Genomic DNA, 8585 nt, shown 5'->3' on the forward strand with positions numbered 1-8585 from the left:
CAGGCAGTTCATTCACAGCGTCTCAAAGTCATGTTACTGGGAGAAGCTGGTGCTGGAAAATCAAGTCTTGCATACGCCCTTGTGAATGCAACAGCGCTCACATTTCCAGACGGCCAAGCACATAGTACTGTGGGTGTTGATTTCTACACTTGGCGTCCAGTTCCTAATGGGATAGAGTTTCATATTGCTGATTTTGCTGGTCAGCGACGTTATCAACTCACTCATCCATTTTTTCTTTCTTCAGGTACTGTTATTATACATGTATATAGCATTTAACTACTGTAATACTACTGTAACAGTATATATTATTATATGGCTTGTGTTTGTAGCCGATATAATGCGTGCTCTGATTAGCTAATTGTGACTGAATTGTAGGGCATTATTCTCCCGTAATGCCCACGGGCTGATTACGGGCTTGCAAAAACAAAGCAAAAGGTAATTAAAAAGCCATATAATAAACTACTTACTAACCGAGCTAGCTCGAGCCGTACTGGGGAATATTGGCCCTCAGTCGTTTTTGTACGGACCTCGCTGCGCTCGGTCCGTACTGCCACGATCTCGGGCCAATATTTCCCAGTACGGCCCTCGCGCTCAGTTAGTAAGAAGTTACTATTCCTCGATAATAGCTAGTTTTCACAGTGATACCATCAAATTCTACGATCAAAATCGCAAGGTCTTCACAATTTTTATCTACAATCATACACCAACAGGGCGGCACCATACAAAACTCTTTAAACTTGTGTGAAACGCTTCGACAAACGATGAACTGCAGTCAGACCTGAGAACTGGAGAGGTGGTTATTTTGTTTGAATTCCTACAACATTCCAAGTTCTTGGCCCTTTTTATTGAACGGTTTCGAATATTTGTTTGTTTCGTGACAGTAAAAACAATCTATGGAGTGTGAAGGTGAAGTTTTGAGATTTTTGGTATCACCTGGCCCAAATAATTCCAATCTTGTCTTTTATTAAAGAGGGAAATCAACCTGCACAGAAAAAAAGTCTTTGTAGCAGGACTACAATCATGGATTACCCCTGGGATTTTAAACCCAGGCAACTTTTTTTTGGGGGGGAGGGGAGAGAGAGGGTAGGGCACGTGCATGCCAGTGTTCCCTTCCTGCTTCCCTTTAATTGAAGTGCTTCAAATATTACAGCTGATTACTAACTGTGATTCTGTGTTGGCATAATCTTTTAGAGGCACTGCATATCTTGGTCGTGGATCTCTTCAACTACGATTCAACTGAAAGCTGTTTTTGCAGAACCATTGGTGATTGGCTAGATTTGGTTACATCTCGTGTGTTGAAGCCACGAATCATGATAGTCCCAACACATTTGGATGAATTTGAAACCAGTGATGATTGCCTCGTCAAAAGTCGGTGTGATGATATCATTAACCGTGTGATGCATTACTGCAAAGGGCAGAGCGCATTGATTGACCTTGAAATCGTAGAAAAAAGAAGAAAGGATTGCAAAATGCTGTACAGGGAGGCAGTGATCCTGAGTGGAAGAAAATAATCCCCCAATCATCTCTTCAGGTTTATCCAAAGGACCGTTAGTTACATTTCTGACTGATTGAGTTGTATGATAATTATAATGCGCTTTTGATCACCTAGCGTGTTAAACGCGCACTATAAATGAATAATTATTATTATTATTATAATTATGCAGATTAAAGAGTGTCTGTTAATCAACCATATCAAAGGCCAAATTGGAAAATACTCCTTTGAGATCAATGTGATTCTTCATAATGTAGGGAAAGCCAAACTTAGTATTATCTTGCCTTATCATTCAGTCAAAAATCAATACAGTCGAACCTCAATTATCTGGATTTCTCGATTATGTGGACTTGTTCTCTGGTCCCAACTTTGCCATGAATATTTATAAATTAGCCATGATCAAGATCCGTAGCCATATTCTTTTTAAAACTACAGAGTTGAAAAAAAGTGAAGTAAAGGCAAGTTTGTTTCACTTTCAAAAAGCAAAATAAAGCAGCGCTCGCACGCGTCGTAACTTACATGTAAGCAGAACTTTCAAATGAGTTCTGATTGGCTTAGAGTTGCTTTGTTACTAAATGTTGCTTTCTTAATGTAATCAGTTTCTGTTCTCAACTATCCGGACTATTTCGTCTAGTCCAAACAAGTCTGGATAATCGAGGTGCAACTGTATTAGAATTTGTTCCGGATATTACACCCAAATATCTTATCGAGAAAACTTAAGTTATGCAAAGCATTTGAGACATGAAATAAGGCTTTTATTAAGATCTTTAGTAATATCAATTTTACTGTATTTTATTGCACATATTAATTTGTTTAATTCAGGATCAATTATCGGATAATGAGAGTTACATTGCAATGGTTCCAGTCAGTAGTATTGGGGAACTCACTGGAATGAAAGAGCTACAAGATGAGATCATCCGTGTGGCAAATGACTCCCAACTGTTTCCCTCTGTTGGCAGAGATTTACCAGAGGATTGGATTACACTTGAGAAAGCATTGAAGAATCTAAGAGTGAAGAATCAAGTTCACTGCATGTCTTTCAATGAGTTTGAAATCTTTACAAAAGAACATACTAGTCTTTCTCCCTTGGGAACGAGGTCTGCCCTCTCATACTTGGATTCAATTGGAGAATTGAGATATTACAAGAGCATTCCATCCGACTATGATGTCTTCATTGACCTGAAGTGGTTGGCAAAGTTGGTTAAGTGCTTGTTTCGTCATGATTTGGAGGCAACACTGAAATTTGATGAAGTGTTTTCAAGTATAATGTCATTGGGCGTAATTTGAAAACCTCAAGACAAAACTACTAAAAGAAGCATTGTTGTCTGAGTCTCTTTTGAGGTAATGTATTCAGAAATGATAAGGCTCCAGTTCCCATGATAATGACGTGAGAAGGGTGGGAAACTAGTTTGTGGTTTGGCAATGAGAAAAAGGACAACAGACTGAAAATTAGAGTTCTAGGCAGGATTCAATCCTATGACCTCTGAAACACCGATGGATGCTCTACCCATTGAACTACTACAACGCCCAGACAGCTGTGTCTCGCTGTCTGCGGTAGATGACATTTAAAGTGAAAGTGAAAGTGAAATGTGAAAGAAACAGGGAATTAAGACTACATTGACAAAAATCAATATTTCCAGGAAGTCACTTTGTGTGTAAGAAATTCCAGCCCCCCCTGTATGTGAGCCCAGGCTATGACGGCCAGTGACAATAATATTTAACAATGCATTTATTATGTCCCTCTGCTTAATCTCATGCGTTATAGTAATAGGAGGAATTGCATGACCACAAGTTGCATTTTGTGATCTTCATATATAGGTCATGAGAAGTTTTTCAAAACATCACAAGTGACTCATAAATCACAAAATGCACAAGCAAGTGTCGTACAATTTATACTCAATCAAAATGCTCCAGTTCCCGTGTGGTTTTTTCCGTAGCAACTTCCTGTATGTGCAATCTATAACCTATTCGTGAATTTGCCATCAAGCCAATCAGAAACGTGATATTCTGGTCATTTTTGTTCCTTACAGGTAGTAATTTTGCTAACCAAACTAGGTCATTTTGTTTCAACAAACCTACAATAGGTCAATTTTGGGCAGGTAGCACTTGTACAAAAACCAGGTCACAGGTCATTGTTTTAACCTATACAGATCACTCCTAAACATTCATTAAAGCTAACTCACCTGAAGCCCAATTAGGCCTAAACAAACGTTTTTTTTTTCGGCCTATTGTTAGCATTTGTAAATGGTGAGGGTTGCTTCTGTATTGGTAAAACAATGACGCTTGCCTTTGCTGTGTCTTTGTACCTAGCTCCAAACTGACCTTAAGTTGAAACCACGTGATCGTAAGTTAAAACACGTTGACCTAGGTAAATTGAAACAGAATGACCAAGTTTGGGTTGGGATTCCCAAAGGAAACACAAAAATTACCTGCAACATATAATAATTAAGTTATTGATTACTGGCAATAGAGGCTAGTTGAGACTAATTTTCACAGTTTGTCTGTGACGATTCAACTGTTGATGGGCAGCTGTACTTGGATTTCAGTGTTAGTGTGGATGTATTCTTTGATTGCACTCATGGTTTGACCTGTGTTGAGCTGTCATGGCAATAAGCTGCCAACAAAAATGTTTTTTTGGTCCAAAACAATAGAACACGCAGGGTCACGTTTTTGGCCTTATAGTTTTAATTAACATGCAAAACTTGAGCTGCATTTTTTCGTTCTGCATTGTTCTTTCCACCAACATGGGTGGCTGTGTATGTCAGGTGGGATCAAAGAATATCAGGTTTGGTCCATAATAAACCATGTAGATAAAAGTATTCAGTTTAGCAAGTCTTTTTGATTTAGTGTTTTAGTGTTACCCCTGCTTTTTTGTTTGTCTTGTTTGGTATTGCATATTAGGTGTCTGTGGCATGAAGATGAATCTTGATGATTACATGTTCCCACAGAATGGTAGAACTTAGCTGCATCACCCGCTCGGCCTTCGCATGCCAATGCCCCCTGATGGTGTCAGATGAGCGGATGTCTTTTAGTTCCATGGTTCTTGAGAGAATATCCTGAGGCAGTAGACCCCATTCCCGACACCTTGACACGAAGATCAGGTATGTACAGATCGTTGGTGTACAAGTCATGTATATCTAGGGTCTGACTTGTGATGCAATAAACATACATTAGGCACAAGTATGCACAATCATTATTTTTTTTGCTGTGCTGGAGACACATTGGTGACTCCACACACAATGTAGCACACATGACAACCCTAACCACGCTCCACCACCTCGCTTCTGTCACACTGACAAGGCTGTCAGTACAATGCTACCAATTCATTTTTTTATTTCCCGATGGAGGGACATGTAGGGGGGGTGGGTTAGTAAAAATTATGAGAAAAAAACACAAGCGATGGTTCCAAACCATAGGTTTAGATCTGCAATGATTTTCAACAAGAATATGTGCACCCATTGCACAATGCAGCATAATGGCACTATTAGCCCTAACACATCTGAAACCACTTTTATACATTCGTATAACGTGAATTGCGATGTAAGAAGCTCAAAGAGTGACATGTTTCTAAGATAGTGCAAAGTATGTATTTTGAGGTGATTTTTTCGAATCACACATGCCACCGTGTCATAGGTTTTAAAGTTCCTATTTAAATGAAGGTCTAGCAAAAACAATTTCAGCCTAAAGTGCAGGAGATTTGACAGCTGTTTGTGAACCATGAGGTAGATTTAAGAACCCCCACATTCATTGTTACTTGTCACTATTCAACTCCTACACAATACAGGACCGAGATTCATTATTCTGCTGTTTATGACTGGTCGCTTACCTGCCTCCTGGTTTATTCAATCTGTCTTCGCTGAGTCCCGTTGCTGTTGCTCCACATCTAATGACCACTAACAGTACAATCTGGGAAGATCATGTGATACTGTTAATGAATGATCACCGTTGTACAGGGGGGGGGGGGGGGGTGATCTGGAACTAATCACATTCCTCCTGGAACAGAATCGAACTCACCTGGCCAATTCATAATCATAGGAAGTACGCCCAAGGGTTTTGTAGAGAAATACTATGGGCACGTTTCTCCTTCTACATCTTTGGTGCAGGTGAGTACCACATTAACAATCAAAACAACTAAAACCTCTTCTTCCCTGAAATTGGTACTATGATCAAAAATCACTTCCCTTTTTTCTTCAAATTATGAAAGTGTGATTGCTCAACACCTGACTGGCAAAATTTTGAGGCTTTGATTTTTGTCCAAACATGCTGTTTTATTTGGAGTGTAAGTTTTGGATTTCATGGTCTGCCATTACTCATCGTTAAAAACTGACCGATTGGACCTCAGAGCGTGGGATCCTAAGAAACGTGACATCATTGACTCACTAACGCAACGCAAGTTAACTAATCTGAACAGCCCAAAACTGCTGCATATTTATTCAGGCGTGTACACACCATTGCACTCTTAAACTCTTTCTCCTCGATCCAGTTCTCTCAAGATTTTAAACTTAGTAATGGCAGACCCAAGAAAACAATTTCAGTTAAAATAAACAGGTGATTATTTTTAATCAAGGCTTAAAACCAAGAAAATAAAACAATGACTTGTAACTGATGCGGTTATGCCGTCTGGCTGACACGACAACAATCAGACTGTTGCCGCAAGTGGAGCGTTTTTCAAACCAATACCGTTCATCCTGTCATGTAAACAGTGAAACCACATCAATGTTCAATACTGACTATTTGGTGGGGAAAATGTGCATTGGTTGATTAAAAAGGGTGGAATTTAGCACGGAGTGCAGCACTTGCTTATCTCATCACGGCTTTGATTTGCTGTCAAAAACGGTTCCGTGTAAACACTTCCAAAGGTTTCAAGTGTTCAATGTTGTGAAATCGCATCGATGTGAAACTGCATTTGTATAAACGCAGCCTTAGATTAGGTAGGTAATTTACAGAATCTTTATCAGTGCATTTGATAAAAACCAATCACAGAATTGACTATCAAAAATGGCTTAAGTCACATTGCATGAATGTTCTTGAATATCGATTTCCTTCGAACTACGACAGGAAACCGAAGCACGTGTGGCCGAATGGCAGAGACGGAATGTACAGCGTTTTTCATTATGCCCCCCTGGTACGCAGAAAGGAAACCAAGGCCTTGCCTATTTTCCATGTAAACTGGAGGAGTACTAAGTCAGCGAGCAAGGTTCTTTTCCACACAGACAAAGATTTGCAAGAAGGGCATCATGTTTTTGAGAGGAGAAAAGTTTGACATCAACCTTATCTATCCACCTCCTGGTGAGGTTGCCAAATAATAACAGAATCAAGTACTTGCTCTTCCTCAGTCTGGATATCAGTATAAAGAGATGAGTAAAGTGGACCAAACTCAATGGGTCAAGCATTTCAAACGATCAAGATTGCTTTCATCACATGCAACTTCAATGTTTAGATCTGTTGATCGCATTGTTTTCAGACAATAAAAACTTAAGAACCAAGCTGATTGAAAAAAGCCAAAATTTGGCTTTAATCATATCGTAATTTAATGAAACCGTGACCCAGTCCACTTTAGTGATTATAGTGAAAAAGCACTGGCTCAAAATTCTAACTTACTTTTCTAAAGGCATGTTGGTGAGATGATTTTTCACTGTTACCTCCATCCCTTTATTCAGAGAGATTAAGCTTTTGTGGCACGAGATCCTGCTGATTTGGAAAAATTGTGCCAAGTAAGAACCATACTTGACGAATGAGTGCCCTTTTTTTTTTAATAAAGACAAGTTAGGCTGGTAAATAGTACTTTTCTTATAAGTCAGTGCATTTAATTCTGGATAATCATATAGTCATATTTCCCATTGGACTTTGTCTGGTCAATAGTCCTTTAGAGAAAAGGAAAGAAACAAAGTCATTTTTTTTCAACACAATACAAATGAGTTATAATGAGATTCATCTTCTATCGATTCCTCCCTCACTTCCTGGATGAGTTCATTACCCCCCCTGACACTTCGGAACAAATTATTTCCTTGATTGTTAAATTTATGTGTGTGTTATGAGATTACTAACGTTGTTTGTTGTGTTAAAAGATGTCCGTGAAGAGGGGTTTAGATGCTCCTTCACGTCATGAGCCAGGTACAGTTTTCGTTTGTAAAATGTATGTTTTAAAGAACATGCATAGAGTTTTTTTCAAAGAATTAACCTATGTAGTGTAAAACTAAAACAATCACCTTAGGCTCGGTGAATATCGGTTAACAAAGTGAACCTGGACTTCGTCCTTTGTTTGTATTCACCAATATTCATTGTGTTGGTTAATGTTTTGAAATATGAAGTATTATCAACACAAATTACAAATTTAAAGCAGTTTGAACTTATAAGTTGGTAATGGATTATACAATTGCAAACACTTAGTTCTTTAATAAGGTGCTGAAATATATATAGAGTAGTGAAAGTAAAATTACAATTGAAAACAATTTGAGTTTCCCTTCTCTCCGTTACCATGAGCGTTCAAGTTTGACAAATAAAATATTAATGATTAACTGTATCGAATGCTTTTGAGAGATCAAGGAAAATACCAACAGCTATGTCACCACAATCCCAGCAGGAACTCTTATTCCTGCAAATCACTCAAGCCCGCAAGTGTAGTGGAGTGATGTTTCCTGAAGCCATACCGCTCATCACAAAGGCCATTTAATTTAGACAGTTAGTTCCAACAATTATAAATTGTTTCTCCTCCATAATTTGGGAAAAACTAGGTTGAACCGAAACAAGGGCGATAGTTAGTGAATAGCACTGGTCATTCGCTTTGCTACAGTGTATTACCAGTGTTATCGGTCATTGGACCTCGTACAATGATGAAGTGGATAGAAGAGCTCTCCTTTCTCCCTCCCATCACACACGAAAACCTGTCCAAGGCGTAGTAGCAATACTCCAAGTTGCTTTGTGCTAAGAAAATCGGGATGAGCTCTAACTGTATTAGCACCTTGGACGTTCAATGCAACTCTTCCCTATCCCAATAATTTATGGTGGAGAAGGACAAACAGATTTGCAAACCCAACCCTCCCCCTACAATTCTGACAATGATGAAGCTGGCAGTCTCAGTGTCAGACGTTTA

The 8585-nt window shown here is 38.9% G+C and overlaps 1 pseudogene; it reads left to right on the forward strand.

Annotated features, from left to right (window-relative positions):
* The window catches only part of LOC138034816 (malignant fibrous histiocytoma-amplified sequence 1 homolog), a 24276-nt pseudogene extending 18681 nt beyond the window's left edge, over positions 1-5595 (forward strand).
* Positions 5596-8585: the final 2990 nt, after the last annotated feature.

This window comes from Montipora capricornis, unplaced genomic scaffold (assembly GCF_036669925.1).
Source record: "Montipora capricornis isolate CH-2021 unplaced genomic scaffold, ASM3666992v2 scaffold_212, whole genome shotgun sequence".
NCBI classification, from domain to species: Eukaryota; Metazoa; Cnidaria; class Anthozoa; order Scleractinia; family Acroporidae; genus Montipora; species Montipora capricornis.